Genomic DNA, 20,070 nt, shown 5'->3' with positions numbered 1-20,070 from the left:
CACTCAACTACTATGTGAGCGCCTAAAAGCATGCTACGCTTGAGAAAATTTTTTGAAAAAAATACCATTTACTTTGCGCTAACTGGCAGTCAACTGGGGATTCAAGATCAACAGCCTTACCACAATCACCAACAACAACAGCAACAACAAATCGTCTATTACACACCTTGTAGCAGCGAGTCTACTCACCGACATCAACGTCGTCCGTTGCGACCACACATTTTGCATTATCATAATCATAATTGTGCATAATATGAAAATATGATTTATTGGCTGTAATAGAAAGGCTAAAAAGGAAGTCGCCGAGAAGTGGAAACCATCACCAACACACACACGAATACACATCAGCAGCTCAGAGCATGAAGCGTGTGCAGCCACAATGTCTGCGAGCTTTAGCACGGAAATGCCATATCAATGACGCCGAAAGCCAGTGGGGAAAAGGAAAAAGTGCATGAATGAAAATAAAATTTCCCATTTCCGTGCGAAGAAGGTATGAAATTTCCCAAAGGATATCAAATTTGCTTGTTGCAAGCCATACATACAAGCCACGCATACACCAACGAAACACGCCGTTGTACTTCGTGGGTAAGAGTGTGTGGTTTTAGTGGAGTTCATGTGTATATGTGTAGTTTGTGGCATTGCCTTTGTTGTATAAAAAGTAAATATTGGTTATGCCGCACACACACGAGGGTTGTGGAGTGGAGTTATGTGCAATATCTTTCAACTGTTTGACGGCGGTGGTAAATACGGTGCGCTTGTTTGGTTATCGGCAGGAAATATTAGGGTTAGGCGAAGAGGTGAAATACGCGAAAAGGTTTTATACGCCAAACGAAAGTGTGCATTCGAAAGGGGATGTGTGTGTAATTTCATATATTTCACTTGCAAACTGAGAGACAGCCACAATTTAGAGAGATGATAAAGTACGGAGGAATTGACCCACACACATAGAACAGCAAAGTCTTGGGTGTAGATGTGGTGTTAAGAATGAAGATTGGTTCCGGGATTCTTATATGTTTGCGGATGGAACCACAACAAGGCTCTTAAAGTTAGAAGTCGACTTAGAAAAAATATTTAAATAACTTTTTATATATGTATATTATCATCAAATCTGATCGATAATGTGCTCCACTGTGTAGTAGTCACATACTCTGAGATCCCACTTCTGATCTCGAAAATATTTTCTTTAAAGGGCTGATGCCGAGCCAGCATAGCAGTCCTCCTTATAAAAGTGCTACTCAGGGGCAGTATAACGCTTCGACTCGATAAAAAATTACGATTAATCGATTAATATTAATCGATTATTTCAAATAATCGGTAGCCTAATATACTGATCGTTTCGTTTTCGTAGAAAGTCCGGTTATTTCATGCTAATAGGATTTTAAATGTAAAACAAAATAATAGAGATTTGAATCACAACGAAAAGCTTCTTGAAGAAAAAAGTCTATTCAAGACCTTTTCTCAAGGTTCCATTCTCAGGGCTCTCGTGAGTTATTTTATGATGAAGCTGGGGTATGAACCAGTATTCCTTATATGGTCAGAAGCAGTTGTAATATTTAGCCGGTAAAATATTCTATTTTATTAAAATTTTGGATGACTAGGGTTGCCAACATTCTGAAAAAAAAAAACAAAATTTTATATAATAATAAATATTTGTTAAAAAAAAATATTGTAACTGTCGTTAAATCCTTCAAGGTTGTTGTTTTCCAAACTTCAATGCAAACATAAATTTAGATGCTGCCACATTGTTAAAAATATATATTTCTAAATAAAAATTTTAATATTTTTTTCGAATTTCAATTTTCAAATTGATTAATTAAAATTAAAATATTTTTAGCTCAAGTGGTCTTATGGAAAAGGGTTGCCACGTATATGTATTATTATAGACAAACGTAATATTTATTAATTAACAATTTATGAAAATAAACTAATTAAATTTGTTTTTATGGAGTATTAAAAAAAAGGTTGCCACCTCTTGGAAATATATATATTTAAAAAAAATAACTTAGATATTATTATTGAACTTATGTGTGTATATTAAAAACGATATAGTATGTTATTTTATTCTATGAAATTTTAAAAGGGTTGCCACCTTCATTTAATTTTTTTAATTTATGAAAAAATATATTTATTTAATTAAATAATAAAATAATTTTTTAATTTTAATTAACATGTTGAAATTATTAAATTTAAAATGTATTAAATTACATTCCAAGCGATTTATTGACTATGAAATATTTATTTAATTGAATAATAAAATAATTTTTGAATTTGGTGTTGCCACCTGTTGAAAAATTTGAAATTATTAAATTTAAAGATTAAAACATTGAAATTATTTATTTTATAAATATTTAATAATATTTTAGTTTCATAGTTTATTTTAGTAGTGTTGCCATTATTTTTATATTATACATATATTTTTTATAAGTAAAATGAACTTATGAAACAGCGGACCTAGTCACCAGTCAAATACGTAATTCAAATTTCCCTGCGCAATATATTGCACTAAATACACTTGTATCGCTACCGAGCAACATATAACATAAGAACCAATTTGTTTTATTAGCGCTGGGGACGCTGTGTCATTTCCACTCAAATGTGTGTATGTGTGCGTAAAGATACACATTTTTCAATGCTCATGTGCCGACAGCTAGCTAGCTGCTACCTTTTTAACATTGCAGCTGACATGCCATTTCGTGTAGATATTTCACACATTCAGCGGAAAGTGCGAAAACGCTCGCGTGGTGCTGTTGTTGTTGCGTAACAACAACTAGTTGGTGTTAGTAATAGTGGCAACGACAGCACGAAAAAACATGCAACAACAAAAACAAGCCTAAAAGTGGCATTTTGGGGGCAGCTCACGGCACTTCGCTGAGCTCCCCTTTCACCCTCTTTACCCCTTACCTCAACTCGTATATTTTCGCTATTGTCACAATTTTTCGTTGGTTTTGTTGTTGCAAGCTGTTGTGTTGCACGCTGCATCACTCCACTCACGGCTATTGTTCCAATGGGGTTGCGCTGGCCGAACGAATTTCCATCTAAATGCAAATTTGTGCAAGTGCTACCTATGAAAACCTTCCTGGAATATACCACACACACTCTCTGGCGCGCACATATGCTTCACCCTTCTAATCCATATTGTTTTTACCGTTTTCCTATGTATTTTACCTTCAAAATTCGCTTATTTTGTCACTTCCGCAGAGGAATCCAGCATTTTTTCGCTGAAATAACTACTCCGCAGCAAATAACCGGATGCAATCGGTACGTGCAATGGTTATGCACTTGAATAGTTTTCGATGCATTTACATGTGAGCAACAAGAACGGAAGGGAAAAAATAGCACAAAAACCAACAAAACAAGCGCAAATATACACAAATCCTGGAGTAGTATTTATTTACATGTGTGTGTTTGTGTGTGTGTGTGCAGAGGTTTTTGGCAGTCAGCTGTATGCGAAGGCGATGCCACAAATGGATCAGCCATGACACGTTGTCTGAGTTGGCAGATCATCCGCCATTATTTGGTTGTAAAACACTCATATACACACCTATGTAATCACAAATGTTTTGCGTTTGAGGAGGTGTCTGTATCGCGTCGCTTCGCTTGTTTTGTGTGAACCGTTATTTAAGTCAATCTCATGCTGCAAGTGAAAATGTAATATATTCTATGTTTGTTCTTCTTCCTTTTTATACTAAATGTAGAATTTTTATTTTGCTTTCTGTGCATCTTTGAGGTATTTGACTCCACCTTACGCTTAGTAGCAGACAGTTTCTCATTTCTTTATATCTTGTGACAGTTCTATTAAACTAAAGACACGAAGACATGGTTCTTTAGAACTTTATGTGTGAATAATTTATTTTTTTTTTCTTCTTCAGTTATCATCAAAATTATATTTTAAGCAAGTCTAATATGATCACCACTGATTTTAGATTTTTGTAGTTTCTTCCAAAAAGTAGAAAGTTAAAAAAATTGTTATAATAAACGTGAAGCTTAATTATGTAAATTGGATAAGATTTCATGAAATAAACTATAATCACGAACCATTTAAGATGGATAGTAGACAATATATTTCGCAAGCTTTTAATAGTTACTTAGGAATGGTGGGAATATAACGGGTGATTTTTTTGAGGTTAGGATTTTCATGCATTAGTATTTGACAGATCACGTGGGATTTCAGACATGGTGTCAAAGAGAAAGATGCTCAGTATGCTTTGACATTTCATCATGAATAGACTTACTAACGAGCAACGCTTGCAAATCATTGAATTTTATTACCAAAATCAGTGTTCGGTTCGAAATGTGTTCGATGAGATGAGATGAGATGCGATGAGGCTCATTTCTGGTTGAATGGCTACGTAAATAAGCAAAATTGCCGCATTTGGGGTGAAGAGCAACCAGAAGCCGTTCAAGAACTGCCCATGCATCCCGAAAAATGCACTGTTTGGTGTGGTTTGTACGCTGGTGGAATCATTGGACCGTATTTTTTCAAAGATGCTGTTGGACGCAACGTTACGGTGAATGGCGATCGCTATCGTTCGATGCTAACAAACTTTTTGTTGCCAAAAATGGAAGAACTGAACTTGGTTGACATGTGGTTTCAACAAGATGGCGCTACATGCCACACAGCTCGCGATTCTATGGCCATTTTGAGGGAAAACTTCGGAGAACAATTCATCTCAAGAAATGGACCCGTAAGTTGGCCACCAAGATCATGCCATTTAACGCCTTTAGACTATTTTTTGTGGGGCTACGTCAAGTCTAAAGTCTACAGAAATAAGCCAGCAACTATTCCAGCTTTGGAAGACAACATTTCCGAAGAAATTCGGGCTATTCCGGCCGAAATGCTCGAAAAAGTTGCCCAAAATTGGACTTTCCGAATGGACCACCTAAGACGCAGCCGCGGTCAACATTTAAATGAAATTATCTTCAAAAAGTAAATGTCATGAACCAATCTAACGTTTCAAATAAAGAACCGATGAGATTTTGCAAATTTTATGCGTTTTTTTTTTTTAAAAAGTTATCAAGCTCTTAAAAAATCACCCTATACTTGAGAAGCTACCTCCATTCAGCACCAAAAAACTGAGAAACCGGAACAGATCATGAGTCGAAAGCATATCGCGATTTTCGAATTCTGAAATTCGGAGCTTTTTCAGCTTTCGATCGAGCTTTTTAAAATGTTGCTATGAAAGCTTTAGAAGAATGAATGCACATTTTTTTAATAAAAGATTATTTTATTTGGGATACTGAGATTTTTGGATTCAAATAAATTTTGAGCTTTCATTTGAACTCTTTAAAAGTTATAAAAGCTACAATATAATGCATTCGAGACATTTTTTTTTGGTAAAAAAAAATAATCTTATTTTAGATACAGAGATTTACGGGTTAAAAAATTCAGAGCTTTCGTTTGAGCTTTCTTAAAGAGTGCGATGAAAGCTACAATGTAAAGTGATGAAAATACTTTTGATAACGAAAATTCATTTTATTTGGGATACTGAGATTTTTGGATGCTAAAATTGAGAGCTTTTCGAACTTTCGTTTGAACTTTTTTTTAATGCTATAACAGCTAGAACAAAGTGGTTTTGAAAAGTTTTTGATAAAAAAAATTCATTTTTTTTAAGGTACAGAGATTAAAAAATTCAGAGCTTTCGTTGGAGCTTTCATAAAGAGTGCAAATAAAGCTTCAAAATGATGCATATGAAAAATAATATTATATGTGATAACGAGATTTTCGGATTCTGAAAATGAGAGACTTCGAACTTTTGTTCAACTTTGAAAATAATTTTTAATAAAGTAAATTTATCTTGTTTGGGATGCTGTGATTCTTTGGTTAAAAAATGCGGAGCAGAAACTTTAATCTGAAAGATTGTGATAAATGAGGAATAAGAGAAGAATAAGAGAAGATTTTTCTCAAGGTCTGAAAAACAATTTCAAATCTAAATTATTTTAAATTTTATGATACATATTTCTTTCTATCACCAGAGATCTACTCATGCACAGTATTCTAAATTTTTAAGACATTTCTATCAAAGGAGTCAAATTAAGGCATCACTATAAAAAGAACTGACAACATATTTTAAGCATTCAAAATAGAGTCCCAAACTGCCAGCTTCTAAATTTTACAAAACCGGCTTCAGCTGTTGCACTTTGTGGCCACAAAATTGAAGTTTAACAAAACTCTTGACTATTCTAAATCAAACCAAATTGCCGCAACTAATTAAATCTACCAAACAATCAATCATATTTAAGATAATATGTTGGTGTGTATGTATAAGCAAATTAAATATAAATTTTTAAGGTCTTGAATTAAATTTGCCACAAAACACGCCACTGACCCACGTCAAGTGACCAATTCATTAATTAAATTTACAAACTTACAGAGCTGCTAGCTAATTAATTATCTAGTCGAGCAAAAGTCAGGACAGCGCTGTCACTACTATTTATGCTGAGATTGAGCTATGAAAAGTTGAAGAGATTATAGGAAGGAGTTTAAAATATGTTTGATAAATTCAAAAATTGTGTAAAATTTTATTGAATTAAATTTTCTTTAAGATGGAAAAAACTTGTATGATTATAAGTAGCAGTGTAAATACACTCCTAGCAACGAAATCACCAATGATTTACGTTCGTTTTTACATTTCCAGCGCCATAAACAGCAGCTTTACAGCGCAGCAACATCACCGTATACACTCAAATGTTGCGCAACATTTTGAAGTTGTTGCTGGGGAGCACATGTTGCTTACGCTTTTATAGTAAAGTGGAGCGAGCAAGAGCGCGGCTGTAATAAGCAAAAGAGAGTGTTGTTGAATTTCCGAGATGCACGCGCTCTTCCACAAACGCTCTCCCGCACACAGAGCAATTCAAGCTTAGGCTGCTGATAACGCTGACCCAACGACGAACACTTGTGTGTGTGTGTGTATATGTGTGCGTGCAATTGTTATTCAACCACCCGCTCGCTTCAATGCACTTTTACTATGTGAACGCTTTTTTGTTGTTACTGTTTTCTGTGTTTGCTCTTCGGTTAGCTCACATTGCAAACTGGTTTCGCCTCACTGCGCATGACTGCTGCTGCTGTGTTGTTGTGCTGTTACCATGTTTTGGAGAGGCGCCCGTGCAGGCCCAAAATGTAATGTCAAAAAGTGCTGCCTGCAAAGTGTCAAAAGCGCGTTTTGACAGTTAAAACGAGCGAACAGCTGTGCGTAGAGCGGCGTGCTTAACAAGAAAGTTGTGTTTTTGTGTAAATAATAAATAAAGAAATTATATTTTACTAATATTATATTCGAAATAAGTGCTGCAAGTAACGCGAATTCCTAGTGTTGTTGTTGTATAAAGTTATAAACTTTGATGGTGCTTGCGCGTTGTTGTAGTGCGTTAAAGTGTTGTGCTACTGCTGCTGTGTTAGCGTTGCGTTCGTGAAAGTTCCTTAGAAAGGCGTGTAAATTGTTGTAAAGGCATATTAACAACAAAAAGTTAAAGCGTATGTGGAGTATTTTTTTTTTAATATTTACAAACAGTAATGTTTTCGTTAAGCGTCGTGTAATTGCTGAAGCATAAAAACTACAATAACTAATGAAGTAATTTCCCGCTACAGCGCGGCAGAAGCAAGCTGCAACAACTGCACATATTTGGTGCACAGTGTGTTAATGTTGTAGTTTTTGTGCTGTGAAAAATAAAAATTGAATTTGTGTTATCTCGTGCATTATTAAAGAATTTCATAAAAACTTAAAAATAATACATTTGGAGGTAAGCTGTAAAGAATTATTTAATATTTTTTTGCAAATATTCGAAGGCAAATAATAAAACATTATGCTTTGATACTGGTATCGCTTGAACTTTTGATTTAACTTATGATCTTTAATCAATTAGATCAATTAGAAGCCCACAAGAAAATGAAAATAATATATAAAATATAAATGTGCTTTGTACACCGATTATGCATGACTAATGCAGCCGAATCACCGTTAATTATAACTTTCATATAACACGATTTCCTATATCTCCATTAGTAGTTTTTAAATATTTGAAAATTTAAGGTTTTCCTCTCATCAATTTCTGGATTTTTCACAATTTATATTTACAATGTTGCTGGCAGCTCTTTATTTCAATATTATTAAAACTTTTAAGGTCTTGAATATAAACTCTTGACCCACTTTTTACTGTAGAAAATATATTTTATTGAATCATATACATAAAAAGCATTTTTTTTTAATTTTTCTCGGGTGTACGGGCCGCATTATATAAAATTAACTGATGTTAAATAAAACTGCTAAACAAAAGAAACCTGACAAAGTGGGAAATAACCACAAAGGATATTTTTAATATTTTTTGAGTACTTACTGGGTACTTTTGAGTACTTTCAGGGTTTGAAATTTTTAGCCATTAAAGGCAATTCGCATCTTTTTTTTAGAATTTTTAGGAATTTCATATTCACAAACAATTGATCTGTCTAAGTAAATTAGTATTTTTCATCATATTAAATGAATTACCGCCTTCAACCATCTTCAAACAGTTCTTTGCTCGAAAGTTTCGTGTCATATTGAAATAGCAGTGGAAACCAATACTTTGTATAATGGTCTTCATTCTCTTACGGCTGTTGGTAATTTATGAGATACTTTCGGAGGTGAATCAAACGAACGACTATCTATATGTTGATTTCTTTTACTATTTAAGTAGTTCTGTAGCTCCCAACTCCACGTTGTATATTTTGATATACCCAGAGTTGCCAGTCTAAAAGGTTTTCCAATAAAAGCGCTAAAAAAGTATTGCCAATATGTATGGAGCTCGATTTCTTCTTGCGTGGCCACCAAATTGGCTGGGTCATTTCGTGAAATAATACGTTCACAAAACTTGGCTTTCAATAAATGGATTGTGACATTCGCTGTCTGAAATGTGGCGCCGTCCTGTTTAGGAACCACATATTGTCAAAGTCCATATCATCCAATTCGTGCCAAAAATATTCGATTATCATTGAGCGATACCCATTCACAGTAACGTGCCGGTCTAGATGATCACGCAAGACGTACGGCCCAATGACGCCGACGGCCCCAAAACCGCACCAAACCGTAATCTTTTCGGGATGCAATGGCGTCTCAAGGAGTATGTGCGGATTGCTGCCTGACCAATACGCAAACCTGCAAAATATGCGTTATTGACGAAGCCATTTTCATAATTTTCAAGTTGTTGCCCATCCCAATTAACGAATATACGACGATTCTGGTGGTCAAGCGGCTTCAGTTCTTGTGTCTATTTGATTTTGTAAGGATGTAGGCCAAGATCTTTTCGGTAGCAATATTCTCGACGCGGGAACATTTTGCGCTGTGCCTGTGGATTCAGATTTTTCCACTAGACGCACAATTGTTGATCTGACAAGACGATTATGGCGACCATAAATTGGACGTAGCGCTTTTAAAGTTGAGGCCGATGACTCCGAATTTGGGTAGTAAATATTAATAATTTTGACTCACTGTTGGATCATATATCGTTCCGTGATGAAATGGCAAACCTTACTGAAAAGAAGTGTCAAAAGAGCGGGGGAAAATATGGCGTCGTTTGCTATCTCTATCGGTATAATTTTATAGCGTCTCTTTTGAAAAGCCCATTATAAATATCCATATCACGTTTACTGGAAATTTTTTCTAAAATCTGATTATTAAATATACTTTTTTTAAGATTATTTTATTTTAATTCGTGAGAGAGGAATTTTTATTTTAAAATCATCGTTAATATTATACTCTTATTGAATTCTTATAAAACGCAGAATTATTTGAGTTTTTAGACAAATATATAGATGAGTTCCCCATAGAAAAAATTTTTAATAATTACTAGTAAATTCATATATTTTTACCCACTGTAGCACATTTTCGTTGCTGCGGGCCTTCCTGCTTGATGCAGTTAAACTGGTTTCCGCAGCGATTGCGAAGACTCTCAAACCAATTTGTCCAAAAAGTTTGGCCACTTTTGATTTTATTGTTTATCCAAAGCTATTCGTTAGATCACAAATACAAAACTGGCTTACAGTTATAGATACATACATACACAGCTACGTATATACATATGCACGACTTAGAAGTGGCCAAAATGTTAATGAAAATGAAAGTAAAACCGGCTAATGGCTGATACCGTTTAAATTAATGTATTCGCAGTGAAAGAAAAAACGCGAGACAATTAAAAAATGTTAATTTAAATAATAAAGACATTTATTAGTAAACCTGTTCGAAAGATAAACAAAGCAAGCAAATAAAAGTTGGAGACAAAATTTTTGAAAAAATTTGCATTTCACCAAAAATCGTTAAGTGACTTGAATAGTATAAATATGTAACAGCTTATGTGCATATATCTATATATATACCATACTTTTGTAAGTTTATATGTGTTTATGTGTATGTGAGTCAAGTCAAGCCATGCTAGCCGTCTTCGCCAAACCGGTTGATTGCCTTTGTTGCTGACGCAAATGGCTTTGCCAAATAGGTAGCGCCAAAGTGATTGCCGGTAAGTCACGTTTCGCACACAGACACACACACACACATGCCTGTGTATAAAAGTGTAAGTGGGCGTTCGTTATAAATTTTTTGGCTCTACTCACCACATGTTGGATTCGTTGTGCGTTCGCCTATTTGCCTGTCGCCAATTGCATACAAACAGCTGACAATGCAACTGGAATTAACGCATTTTTTCCAAGATTTCACTTCCGCTTCAACGTGGTTTTTGTTATTTTATTTCTTTATTGTATTTTTTTCTTTTTTTGCATTTTTGTTGTTTTTTGCGAAAATCCGAAAATGTGTATTTAACCCGCTGGCATGACGACCAGACCCAACTGACCTCCATGGTCATGCATATTTCATACTATTTACGCTCTGCATCTGTTTACGTATATGCGTGCGCAAAGAATGGCAGAAAAAAATGCGAAAAATGGAAAAATATAAAAAGAAATAAAGTTTAGCACATTTCATTTCTGTTGTGGAGAAACAAAAAAACTCGCTTTGCGGGAAATTACGACTTATTGACTTAAACTCTCGTCTCACTTGGCTTCGTTTCGTTTGTTATTTTTCATGCTGTTATTCCTGTTCTTGTGGCTTGCACATTTGGCTTTTGGCCAAATATCACCGCATGACTTGTGTGACGCTTATGCACCCACACATAAGGATGAAAATAAATTTGCCCGTAGCACATCGTCAACCGCACAGCCCAGGTCAGGGTTGGTGCGTGTCAGCAAAAACGTACAATGGCACGGAGTTATCTCTGCAGTTAGAGTATTGTTTGGTTTTCTCGTAATTAATTTAAGAATTTCAAGCTCGCAGATTTAGCAGGAATTAATTTTTTCTGCAATTTTGATTTTAATTGAATGCAATCTTTCAGATACTAAGTACCTATATTTAAATAAGTCGATGCTTTCACTGTGAAATCATTGGTATTCTTCACTTATCTGAATATATTTTAAAGCCGAAATTTCGAGTCTTCAAATTAGGGATCTAGACACTTCGGTATTTAATGATTAATGATTGTTGATATATACAGTTCTTTATATAATCTGAGGAAAGTTCACAAGTTGTTGTTGTGGATCTTGAATAGCAATATGATTTAGGGCCAAGTGCTCTATGTAGGTTCTTTACTCATTTGTTTGTTCCAAAAGTTCGTGTCAAACAGAAGTAGCAAAACCTACCAACTGCGCTATCAACTAAAAAAAATCAAATTCTGGGGTGAATTAATCGAACGAACTGCCCTGGTCATTTTATCATATCTGTTTAGATTCTGTGTACTCTTTATTTTCTTTATTTCTGGACTAAGGTAAACCGCGGTAGGTCGATCGAACTTTTCGTCCTCAGTAAGCCTTACCTCTCTTTAGTAGTAGGGGTTCTTACTGCCCATTAACCCATTGGGATCCACGCTGTAAGGTTAAAAATCTTACCGGACGCTAGCTGTAGAAGCTGCATGGAGGAGGATGAGGTGGAATTGTCTCATCTTTTCTTCTGGAATGTCCCGCCTTTGCGGGAAAGAAAGAGATTTCTTGGATCTCACTTTTTTGAGCAGGGTCGCGAAATAGCGCATATAGAAGTTAAAAATCAAATTAAAGCCTACGTGTGTTTCCATTTCGGAAACAGCCTTACAACCTAACCCAACTCTTTATATCATTTTATACCGCTTAGATCAACGTACCGAGATACCTATAGTTGCCAATCTATATACATATGTAAGTCTATATCAGAATTGCTGAACATTTTCTCTAAAGCACAAAGAGAAAAACTTCAGCTGAGGTCCTCATCTATCAGGGGCTTTATTTATAGGAGGACTTTATTCTCGAAATTATTGACTTTGAAGTAATATACGTTGGATCACAAGGATTACCAACCTTAAAATTATAGTTCTCAACTCCAATATACGACACGAAACATGAAATTAGGAATTCCAGTTTACAGTTTGTTCTCGCATTTCAAAAATTGAATATTAATTCTAGAATTTTTTTGAGGTCTATATTTATTAGTTCAGACTAAACCCTAAAAAGATAATGATCAATAATTCATTTTTGTATTTTTTCTTTTCATGTTTTATTTTTTATTTTCATTTCTTTAAACCCCTCCAAAAATCTTATTGAAATCCTTACATATTCCCCTATTGTAGCTATTGTGATTACCACTTACTTTGTATTGCTTTTGTTGTATTCGTCAATTCTTAGCCATTCTAGATTTTTGTAACATGAGACAGTTAAGCAGTTTAAACTACTTAGCCTGTTTAGATATATGTATATTGGTACATAAGTATATAAAAGCCACGATTAGATGGCCTGTGTACTTGTTTTCCAATACACGAAGTAGCACTGCCTTGGTTTAATGGATTTAAATGTTGAGTTTAGGATTATCCAGATTTTTCTATCTACGGACATTCGATTACAGAGTTGCCTTTAAGCACAAGAAAAACAAACAGTAATAGAAAATTGGATTTATAGATGAATAGCAGGTAGGTTTGACGTATTTCGAGTATGATTCGGTTGAATTAAATATTTCATACTCAGGAAAACTTATTGAATACTTTAAATTTAAATTCAAAAGTTTAGTTTCAAAATATCAGTATTTAACCATCGATGAAATCATATATTATAAGTTTGGTTATGCTTAACGGTCTCTAAAAGATGGTCAAATATAATATGATTTTTATGATTTAACTTTAAGATTATCCAGAAAGCACTTAGCAACATGAATAAGCTCAGCCTCAACTCACATTCTTCACTTTATTTGCTGTTCATGTTTTGAGAGATATTAACTGCAGCTCTTTGAATCTTCATAGTTCCATCTGTTGTGGCAGCAGACCTAAGAAACGGAAATGGTCACTAACTTCACTGTGATTTATTAAAGTTGTCTCATGACTTCAAATGACACTAAATATTTCAGGAAATATACAATATATTTTTTTATTAACTAATTCCTGCACTTGAACGTAAGCCGATATGACTGTTGACTTGAACCGCTGGAGCGTTTTGTATTCAGCGCAAAGAAAAAAATATTTATATTATACAACATTTTTATTGACAACACTGACAGTCTATTGTCATTATTATAAACAAACATATGTACCGTAAGGTATTAATTTTCTTAGCGTTAAAAAGGCGAACCCAGACAAGGCATGCACGTGTGAACAGCGCTCTACTCCAATTTATCAATTTACTTTACAACTTCTTTACACCTTTTCAAAAAAAAAAGTTTTCAAACTGCTGCCCCATTTCTTCCTGCTTTCACAGGCTCACATATCATTTTTTCATATACAGGGTGTGACATAATACATTTAACATCACTTCAGATACTCGAATAATAATATAATCTTTTAGTGAAGCCTTCAAGTGCTTCGGCAGTCCTGAGACGATTTCTTACTCAACTGGCTGCTATTTGATTTATTTTTATGTTTTATTTTAATACTGTACACCCTGTATATACAATTTTTATGCCTGCACCATTGCAATGAGTTATTTTTAACGCCTTCACCTTTAAATCCATAACATTAACAATCATCACTTCTCACCTTTGCCGGCTTTGCTTCGCAGTCAAAGTATCAGTGACACAACAAAAACAAACAATACAACAGAGCCAACATGTGTTAAGTGAATATAGGGAAATGGGGAAGAGTAGAAGCAATAACAACAACAACAACATTGTTGTTATCGTCATCGATATCTTTTATAATCCAATTACTGTTGTGCGTATATGCAAATTAGATGTGGAACTATGGGGTAACGTGCAATGGGGACAAGCAGACAAGCAAAACGGAACCCACAGTGTGGTCGACGGTAGAGGGAGGGTGAAAGACGCTGGAGGGTAGCTCTGTAAAATATATAGTTTAGGTGGTGGTATGGTTGTTATGTGTCTGTAAGCTGATGCTTTGGTTGACTCTGAGTTGGGGAGGTATATTGCTTAGTGGCTGTAGTCATGGGGAAATGTTAATGAAAATTGATATGACTACAGACTCTTGTATTTATGTGAAGATATTTTATGAAATAAACTGCTTGCAGTTATTTAGTTTTTGGCCACAGACTCATGTAAATGGTACGCAAAGTGATCTAGTTCAGGTGGAGTCGATTCCGTTGTGACCTTATTTAGGATACATGTAATTATAATGCTACGATTCTGGATTTTTCAATTCTTCAACCAGTAAACTAGAGAATATTAACCGCGAGGGAGGTCTGGATATTAAGGAGCAGGTGGAGGAGAGAGGTCGTAAGCTTATGGATAGTCCGGAGTAGGATACTTTTTCTCAGACAGAGGAAGTTACTTCAAATGCTTCTTCTACATACTTCAGAGCCTTGACTATCCTTGATACCTTGAGCTAACTCAGCCTGTGAGCTCTAGATTATTCAAGGAGTTCCTAGCCTTGCATTAATGATATCCAGTTATTTCATGATAAGATTAGTGTTAGGTTTGCTGCAAACCTGCCATATCAACATTGCACAGATTTTGGTGTGTCTAGACATTTTTTTTAAATTTTACAATAATACTAAATTTTGTTATAAGTGTATATTATTTTCGCATTTTATTCTTTTTTGCTGTCCTGATAATAAATTATATTTACTTTGTATGGAATTTTTTCAACACATTTATCTCTATAAGTGAGATACGGATGCGTAAAATTAATTTTTTTTCGCGGTTCTAAAGAGATTTCTTAAGTGTTTCTGCTCTTTATTGCTATTCCTAATCAAAGTTCCAATCAAATAACTTCTTAAGACTCCACATAAAGAGACATAAAGGGCAAACAAGATACTCGAAGGTCACTCTTACAACCTTGCCAATTTGACACTTGCGACGCATGCGTTGTAGAGCACAACTGCTCAGCTGATGCTCTTATAACAGTGTCAACACCCACATTTCCGTTACAGTTTGTGCACATAACATATTGATTTGACAGCTCATAGCAGTGTGTTAAAAGCTAATGTGGCGAGTGGGTAGGATATTTGCTTTGTATGCGAATAATATGCAGAAAGAAAAGTCGCAAACAAATGTGGTGATATTGGAAAGACTATATATGTATATACCTGTATGTACGTATACTTATAGTAAACAAATGTAATGTTAACAGAGAATGTTCGGTGCATTTTTCGCTGTCAAGGATACGTTTTTAGATATTTTCGTAAGGATATATATAATTTTGTTGGACAAAAAAGGTGCGACTTGCTAAATTTAGCCAAGTTTAGCACAAATTTGGGTTGAGAGTAGATGGCTTATCGTATTTTTTTATGATTCTATGTATTCGTTGCTGACTTTGTCTGTATCAGCCGCTAAGGTTAGACGTGTTTTTAGGAGCTTAGCGATATTCGTTTGTTAAAAGCTCACACTTCGTTGCTTGTTCATGAATTCTTTGGTCAAAAACAAAACTCTAACGACGCCCCAGTCTCAATATTCACCCATGACTCATTGTGACTTTTTCCTATTTCCAAAAAACCATGAACGACAGTCGTTTTACAAGCATAGCGGAGATATATCGCTGAAAGAGCGAAAGACTATAAGACTCTAGAAGTGTTTCGATGATTGGAAGAAGCGCTACCCTAAGTGCATAGTATCGAAAGATTATTATTTTAAAGGTGACAACATTGATGTGAACGAATGGTTAATAGTTTTTTTTAAAACACGAAAATTCCCGTTGTTTTTTGAACACACCTCATTATACATATGATTGATGTAACTAGTGCTAAATACGAATATATGACCTGAGACATTAGATGACTGGGTTTGAGTGTTGAACTAATTTGGGAATTTTTGAAATCTAAATGAGCAGCTGAGTTAAAATGTAATTATTGATATTCTGGAAACTTGTTTTATTTATGATGGGATGGGATCAAATTTCCATACTATGCTTTTTCAGACTATAGATCACTGCTCTTCGAGTTTCAAACTCCTGAGTAAGGAATTTTAGTTTACAGATATTACTGTGAAGTAGCTAATGTTGAGTTGAGATTACTTCAGCTGCCAATAAAAAAATAAGAAATTCATATAGGAGCAGTAAAAGTAACAAAATTCGAAAAAAAATATCTGATTTGGAATTCTCAACCGGTTAATAAAATAATGTGTAGGTATTTTCTCTTCAAACATATGCTCACTTTTGCTTATGGTAGATATATATGATGACTAGTCATTAAGCGCATATACTGATGACACTTCGAAATCTACTTAAAAGAGGCCATTAATGCGTACTCAAACAGCAATAAGCACATCACTCAGAAAAGAAAATGACACAAATATCAAAAGCATAATGAGTGCTTGCCACAAATATGGGGAAAAACGGAAAGCAAATTGCCGACACATCCAAAAAACAACACTCCTTCACACTTCATGCAAAGTCGTGTCGTAAGAAGCGAGCAAAATTGATGCTAAGCAGATGAATTGGCTGTTGATGACATGCTGCACTTTTATGTTTTTATATATCTCTCAGTTGTTCAATTCATCAGCAGCAGCATATTGCCAATGGCAATGCAACAAAAAAAATAAAATAATATAAAGATTTCGACCCGATGCACGAACACCATTGCAACACTGGTTAACTCAATATCAAACGCGTGCCAGCAGCAAGTGCATCCCCTCAAATGCGCGACCAACTGACGTTTAACTCCGCGTAATATTATAATAAGGAACGCCAGGTCGTATGAGTGATGGCTGCGTGCAGCAGCTGTTGATTGCGTCGTCGTTTGAATGCTGCTGCAGCAGGTGGCAATCAATTGGTGTTATATGCTGTGTTATACTCTGTAAGCATGTGTGTGTGCGCACATGTAAATTCCCCCATCCATCAGTCAGTTAGCGTTTAACAAGATTTTACATTGCAACTGATTTTTATACGCGCGCAACGTTTTCTTTTTAGCTTTTTTTTTAACTTCGTCACTCAACGCGTGACGTGGATTTGTCAATGCCCTTGGTGTGTGGGTGAAAATTGTTTGCCTGCGTGGGTGCGAATTGCACACAAGAGGTGGTTAAAAGCTGGCAAATTTACATACGCCACTATTTTTAGGTATAAGCAAATAGCCCGCAGTCCCGCTTTAAACTGAAAGTGTTGCAAGTTTGACCTTATTTCGGTTTATTTGTAGATGCGGGTGTGAAATTCTCTTTCACATTTTAACTTTTTCATTTTAAATATGTAACTTTGTTGCTGTATTTGCACTTCTTTCATCTTAATATTGAAAATTACTTTTCTGGATCCCTAATAGTGATTTTCGGAATTCATATGCCTTTCAATTTCTTGAACTGCTTGTAAGGTGTAATAATTTTAAACGTTAAAACAATATATACGCTAGAGAAAGGTTCCGTGAGATTAAAGGTGTTTTGGGTGATGGTACCCTATCACTTCGAACTGTGGAGAAATGGTTTCGACGATTCAGAGCGGGTAAAAACGACACTATGGACAAGCCAGCCGGCGGAAGACCTATGACGACGAATACCGATCAAGTCATGGAGCACATCGAGTTAGATCGGCTTGTGGCATCTCGTGACAGGAGATGGGAGTTAGTCACCAAACCATTTTAAACCACCTGCAGAAGGCTGGATACGCAAAAAAGGTTGATGTTTGGGTGCGACATGATTTGACACAAAAAAAAAACCTTCTGGACCAGATCAACGCCTGCGATATGCTGCGAAACGGAACGAACTCGACCGCGTTTTGAAGCTGATGGTGATTGGCGACGAAAAATGAATCACATAAGACAATATCAAGCGAAAACGGTAGTGGTCGAAGGCCGGTGAATCTCCGATCGTTTGACGGCCAGGAAGGTTTTGCTGTGTGCTTGGTGGGATTGGAAGAGAATCATCCACTATGAGCTGCTCCCATATGGCCAAACGCTTAATACTACCATCTACTGCGAACAACTGGACGCTTGAAGCAGACGATCGACCAGAAACGTACAGAATTGGAAGGGTGCAGTTTTCCACCAAGACCACGCCAGACCACACACTTCATTGATGACTCGTCAGAAGCTACGGGAGCACGGATGTGAGGTTTTATCGCATCCACCATATAGCCCGGACATAGCGCCAAGTGATTACCACCTGTTCCTGTCCATGGCGAACGCCCTTGGTGGTGTAAAGTTGAACTCAAACGAGGCTTGTGAAAAGTGCCTGTCCGAGTTCTTCGCAAATAAGGAGGGGGGCTTCTACGAGGGGGGAATTATTAAGTTGACGTCCAGATGGAAACAGATTATCGAACGAAACGGCACATATTTGAACTAAATCCGATCATACTTTTTATAAAGCATTGAATAAAGTGTAAAAAATCGGAAGGGATATTTGCCAACCTAATATTAGAAGATAGTTACTTTGAGACATCAGGAAAACACTTTCAAAGGAAAGGAAGTGCTGTGATGTAGATCGATATATTAAAATTGAGTATACGCATATGTAAATCTGAGTATAAGAATCTGCTATGAGATTATTACTATAAGGTCCAACTAAAATTGGATAAAAGAAAATGGAGGATTTGCAAAAAAAATAATTAAAAACAACCCTTGCAGAAGATATGTGAATTAAAATTCTGAAAATATCGTCCCATAAACACAACTATTTATAGGAACTTATTTACTTCTTCTCACTCGACCAAAGCCTATTAACGTTAGTTACAATTCATTGCAACTACAACGGCAACTATGTGCATCGCCAACTCAGGCTGTAATTGAGGCGCCTCGGCGTTTGCACATATTAAACAAACACACACATTGTTCCGTAGAAAGATATTCCATAGCCTACTACCCACAGCCAGGGATCCACACACAGTCAATAGTTATTGGCCAGTCAGCACATTATCATTTACGAGCTGTTGGACCACCGTCAGCAGCTGTGCAAGGCAACTAGCAGATATACTTATTAATGTACATACATATATATTTAAAATTGCAAGCACTAAAAACTACAAGAACAACTACAACCACTTTTCTTTACATTATAAAATACACTTTCGAGTCCTTTGCTGCTGCCACAACCTACCGCCTCCTTCTACGCCTACATTTTGTTGCATTTAGCCGTCTGTATCATCAGTATGTTGCAACAGCTGCCCGAGCGGCAACAGCAACAACAACTACCAAGGCGTTCCTACGGCGTTGGTAATCTATTAGCGCAAAGGATTTGTTAGAACGTCGCCAACTGACGCTTTTTACAATAAATTGGGTCATTGTCGTATAGGCAAGACACGAAAGTGTGACAGCATATATATATTTGGGTGTGTGTGTGTGTCACACTCTTTGTTATTACTGCTTTAGTTTAGTTATTTTCACAATTCTTTGCACTTTCACACAAAATGCTCTCAATTTTTAAAGCTATAAAAGGCTGTTGATAAGCATTTGGCAGGCTTGCAGCAAAGTAAAATGAAAGATATTACGAGCAAAATACAAAGGATGGCAATTTATTTATGTCCAGACTTTTGATGAATATATATTTGAGGGTATTGTGACTGCTTTGGTCTACATTTTTGGCATTTTATAGAAGAGAAGAAGGAAAGTGTGTGGTTAAAGGGGTATATATTATTAATGTTGTAAGATTAACTCTCACTAGGTCGGCAGTATGGGTATTATGTCTGATTACTATAAAACTTCTATTGGGTTTAAGAAAATTGCTATGGAACGGTCTCAAT

The 20,070-nt window shown here is 35.6% G+C and overlaps 1 protein-coding gene across 1 annotated transcript in view; it reads left to right on the top strand.

Moving 5' to 3' along the window:
• The first annotated feature begins 7,183 nt into the window (after positions 1 to 7,183).
• Positions 7,184 to 20,070, top strand: part of LOC105209953 (furin-like protease 2) — a 297,953-nt gene continuing 285,066 nt past the window's right edge. The window contains exon 1 of the mRNA XM_054230791.1: positions 7,184 to 7,734. The gene's annotated coding sequence lies outside the window, so the exon portion shown is untranslated. The remainder of the gene's footprint in view (positions 7,735 to 20,070) is intronic.

This window comes from Zeugodacus cucurbitae, chromosome 5, assembly GCF_028554725.1.
Source record: "Zeugodacus cucurbitae isolate PBARC_wt_2022May chromosome 5, idZeuCucr1.2, whole genome shotgun sequence".
Classification (NCBI taxonomy): domain Eukaryota; kingdom Metazoa; phylum Arthropoda; class Insecta; order Diptera; family Tephritidae; genus Zeugodacus; species Zeugodacus cucurbitae.
The sequence above is the reverse complement of the archived record's forward strand: the minus strand, read 5'-3'. Positions and strand labels throughout refer to the sequence as shown.